The sequence below is a fragment of the Nestor notabilis genome, unplaced genomic scaffold, assembly GCF_000696875.1.
Source record: "Nestor notabilis isolate BGI_N333 unplaced genomic scaffold, ASM69687v1 scaffold17021, whole genome shotgun sequence".
In the NCBI taxonomy this organism is placed as follows: Eukaryota; Metazoa; Chordata; class Aves; order Psittaciformes; family Psittacidae; genus Nestor; species Nestor notabilis.
Window position 1 is genome coordinate 18,529 of NW_009915414.1, and position 5,374 is coordinate 23,902.

The following is a 5,374-nucleotide window of genomic DNA, read 5'->3' on the forward strand; positions in this document are numbered from 1 at the left end:
CAGGAATCACCAACACCATTTTTCTGGGCTCGGATTCTACTTCTCATGAGCTTTTCTGATGGTGAATCCATGAATAGCCACATTTTAGCTGCAGACAAAACTATTTTACCCCCATAATATTCACAACAATCACGGTATTGACTTACTAATTTCAACATTCACCCAACATCAGCCTGAAAAATCACATCCTGAGGACAGACTAGGAAATACCTTCCCAACTCCTTGAGGCAGCCACAGGACTTGACCAGCAAGTGTCAGATTTATACAGTGAAAATACTTTGTTTAGGAATCATCCAGATTTGGGGCTGTCCAGTAATTCTCATTTTGATTCACAAGGAAGACCCAGGAAATAAAACTGAGATGCTGCTGTATATTCAGTTGGATGATGAATCCCATCTCCTCTGTACAGTGCTGTGTAAATGTGAGTGGATGTTTAGAGCATACCTCATTGCAAATTTATCCGTCTATTTTTTCCAAAGATGATTTGCTTACAGATGTGCAAACCCACATGGGAGAAAACCTACGTGGGAAAGGTTTTAAAAGCAGCACATCCTCTATTTGACATGAAAAAACAAAAGAGTTAATGAAATGATGGTGGCAATAAGCTCAATTTGGCCTGACAGCAGGTGAAATGACCAGGCAAACTTGCTCTATCTCCAAAAGCACATGTTTTCTCTTTTGTAATTCCATATTTACTGGCAGTCAAAAAATACAGCATGCTACTGGTAAAGTGAAGTTTAAAAGTCACCATGACAGTATCACATTGATCTATCTCAGTTTTTTCTCCTTTGTAGTGGGTTCTTTTAACCCAAACCTACATGTAAAAACGTGTGACCTGTCATTTTTCTAAAGTGTTTGTAACTACGTGGTTTATGCTAGAAGACATAGGTTGCTGTTCAGTAGGTATTCTTATTTTGCTTTGTATTATTCCATAAGAATCTGTGGATATACAATTAAAATGAGACTAATCCTTAAGCAAAAATGCATATCCTTCTTTTTGTCCAGATCTTTTATTTTGACTTTGGTTCCATATGGAAAAGACGATGGATTTTTGTGTTTGGATGCTATTCCCTTGAACAAAGCAAGTTCAAGTCCTCCCTGGCACTTGTGCTGCTGCAAAATGCAAAATCGTAGCAGTATCAACAACATTTCTTTCACCACACACTGCATTAAAGGGCCACCAGCATCAGTGGTGTGCCATGAAGGAATCTGACCAATGCTGGCAAAACAGGAGACAGGGAATCTTGGTTGAGGAATGCCAAAACCTGGCATGAAGCACAAAGAATGCAACCAGTAGAGCTGACAAAGTTCAAAAGCTCATCATGTTATGAGTAGGCTATGCCACATGGAATGGGATTAGCTGCTACCCTACCAAAGCGACAGTTTCCCAGTCAGAAGGCATGATGTCCTTCCTCAACAGCAAACATACCCTTCCATCACCCTTCACTGTAGTTTTCCATTAGCCACATACATTCCGCTATTTGACTGATTGAAGTTCTCTATTATTACTTTCATTTAGCAGTCTTTAAAGAATATTCCCTGGAAGAGACATTCTAAAAGACCTCTGCAGCAAGCTGGCTGCCCTTCCAAAGATAGGCACCTAAAATCCCCGGAATCTTGTCAACATATTAAGATTCCATTTTTGGTTCAATGTTTTTTGGCAGAATGGAAGGAAAAAGTTAAACCTTAACTGTTTACTGCTCTTGTCACTGCTTAGCTCCTCTGTGCTGCAGTGTACAGCAGTGGGTAGGTGCCAGCCTCTGCTGCTGCGCTGTCGGGTGTGTGGCCCCGTGCACCAGGTCTGCACTGAAGGTACCAGAGAAGGTCTTTGTTGGATGAAGGGGTTGGGACACTTCAGTTTTCTCAATTGGACATGGGATCTAGGGATATTTAGATTGAGATTTCTTTTAGCCAAGGTGGTGGCAGCTGTGATGAAGATCAAGAACAGAACAACAGGTAAAATTTCTGACAATTTTTCTAATGGGAGTTCAGACGCTATAAACTCTCCATCAAGGACATAGTTTTCATCACTCATTTTCTACGAATTAGGTGCCTGAAACCCACCTAAACTGCATGCTGCCTATAGGAATGTCACATTTACTCCACCATCAGCTCTAATTTCAAGGCAGAAAACCCCCCAGAACATCCCCATTTTGTGTGATTTCAAAATATTAAAGAAAAAGCTTGTGTTCCCCCCAAAACATACAACCCCTTTCCACCCAGACCTCTCTTCTGTAGTTGGAATGAACTCAGTATTTCCCTACTCCTCATTACTGAAAGCTGAGTTGTGAACTAAACTGTCACCCCAGCGGAAATCTCTTTTACTACATGTGCATTATGCTGCTGTTCTTCCCTTTGAAATGACTGTGGTTCCTGAATGGAGCAATATTCAAGAACATGCTAATTACAGCACAGACTGTTCCAAGGTGTTTGCCATCATTGCTAATCATGATGTGCCACTGACAGAAACCAAGATTCCCAGCTTAAAACAGTGAGAAACTTCTCCGAACAGTTAAACTCAGTACTAGGGATGAGATTCCTAATTTTATCAATCTGAAAATGAGATGCAGAGTCTGAGTTGTAGGTTCTCTCTCCAGTCGATGACAGGAGTTGATTTCACCTGTCTTAGGATGGGATGATTCACCCTGTGGTGAGGCCTCTCGCTCCCCACTGCTAAAGATGTAGCTAAATATCCAGCTGCACAGTGTGCACGTGTCCTTTGGGCTGCCAGCTGAATGAATCACAGCCCAGGGGAGGGAAAGAAGTGATAATACAGGGGAAAAGAGAGAAAGGGATAGAACATTCCTTCTTTTTTTAGCACAGTTCAGTGCTTTGTCACCTTGAGTTAACTCCTCCGGGTGGATGAGACTTTTTGTGTAAGGATCTAACATCACCAAAAGCAATCTGTTCTCTTGAGTAACACACTACTGGAGATTAACAAGGGAATGCTGAAGAGCTGATCTTTGGGAAGAGGTTTGAAGCAGGAAAGAAAGCTAATCCCTTCCAGTTGAAATGCAGTTTAGATTGGTTGGGGTTTTTTTTTCAGTCAGAGACAACAGCCACAATGGAAAACTCAGCATCTAGATAAAATTTAATATTGCCCAAAAGCGAGCTGTAAGATTTCATACCTGGAATGGAAAGAAAACTTACTGGTAGGGATTGGACAGTGTTACCCACTCAGAACACAGCTTTGAGAAAAACTAGTTGTGAGAGCACTTGAGCTAAAACTGATTAGGCTTGAACATAAATACTTTGCCTTCCTGTGTTATCTTAAGCAAGTGGCACTGCACCCTCAGAGCATGAGCAGCAGCTCAGGGAGGGGATTCTCCCCCTCTGCTGTGCTCTGGGGAGACCTCCCCTGCAGCCCTGATCCAGCTCTGGGGTAACAGCACAAGAGGGACGTGGTCCCAGGAATGATATACTGACAGGTTTCCATCTGTACTTTCCATCTGCTTCTCCCCAGCCCCATCCTGTCTCAATTCCCATGTCTGCACTCCCTCCCTGCCTCCTCCACACAAGCATTACACTATTGAAGCTTGTTACTCTTTACTATCTTAATTTTCCTTACTATTGGCTGTTGTGGTTGCTGGTGGTTCACAGTGAAGTACTGCTCTGCTGATGTTCCTGTTTAAAAGAAGAGCCTAACTTCCTCCAGAGGAGCATAAGACATAAGCAGCCTCCAAAGCCTTGGAGAAGGACTCTCTCAGCACTAACATTCTGGAAGAAATCAATAAAAAATCATGATTTAAAAGTGAAGTGAAAATTCCTGTTGTGCCTTAGCCTGGTAGTTCACCAGTGACATGCTGTCTCCCCCAGGTTTCCAGCTGAAGGAACCTTGGCATAACCTTGTTCATCCCATAAACAATGGCTTATGATTAGTGAAGGACTGAAATTGTGAATGAAAGGGTTAGAGTCCATGAGTCACCTTCTGCCACAGAAAGGTCAGTGGACATCCAGAAACTAAACTAGCCCAGGGAAATGATATCATCAGGGCTGAAGAGTATTCAACTGGCTTCTGCCCAATTTATCTTAGTTTTAACAAAGAAGATGAATATGAAACCTTTAGTAAACATTAGTATTCTAAAAATAGTGTAAAGAGAGGGCACATTTTCCCTCTCTGATTGAAGCATGCTGTTGACTGGTATTTGTGTCAGTGAAGTGTCAAGCAGATAACGTAACTGCAGCAGAAACAAGCCCCAAAACAAGGAAGTTTCAGATGCCCAAAGCATAACTCAGTGAGAACTGTGGCTAAAAAACCCATTTATGAACACTTGGCATTTGCATAGCCATGTTTTTACAGGTCGGGTGAAGTCTGTTGTAGCTGGTAAGTGTAACTGTCACCGCTCATTTCAGACAGTTTTTTTTCCTGGGGCAGCAGACAGCTGAAGTGCTGATGCTCTCCAAATACAGGCAGGGACACGCCACCACCAAGTCTGAGGCCATTTGGGAATGTGAGCTATGTGGGTGAAAACTGTTTTACTGTGGTGGTGTGTGAGTATGAACAGGGGTGAGAGTAAAACCATGGCAGTAGCCTAAAAACAAACCCAGGAAAAGCCAGACCCAGGCACAGGAGCACTGAGGGACCATGAAGCAAAGGTTTAAATAATGAGCTTTTACACTGAGGGCTACAGGAATGAGATTTGTGACTGGGAGCTTAAAAACTAAACCCAAACCCAACCAAACAAAACCAACCACCACAACAACGAAATGTGCCTCCTGTCCTTCATTCCTTTGTTTTTTAGAAGTAACAGAGTTTGAACATTCTTTATAGAGATAGTGGGACTTCACTGTTCTGGAATTCACTGATCCCAAACAACTCAGCCAAGTACTAAAACCTGCTGCTGCTGCCACCACAACCCTTCTTTGTTTGCTCTCTGCACTAGAAATGTTTCTTTTGACGAATCTTTGGCCAAAACCTCCTTTTTCCAATGCAAAAGCCCAGCCTTTGTTTCTGAAACACATTGATATCAGTAAATCAGGGCAGAACACTATTTTCATTCCCCTCGAGGATGGCATGTTCCAAAAACATTTGGATCAGCACAACTCTGATGTTTGGATCAGGAGCAGCCAAGACCACTGGTTCCTCCTGATTTTAACTTCAGAGCCTCCTGATTTTTGGCTAGCAAGGTCAAATGTGGTAAAATGAACACTGAAGTAATACACCTTTTGCTTTCTGAGCCCAGATGCCTTCCTAGCTCATGGACAGGAGAAAAACACAGTGAAGGGCATGAAAAATCTGAGCAGGGAGTTAAGCTGAGGTCAGGTTTTCAGTTGGTGTAAACATGCACCACTCCACTTCAGTGCCCAAGGATGATTTGCATCAGCTGAGAGGCTGACGTGGTGTCTCTCCCCTGGGAATGCCGCGCTTAAAGAG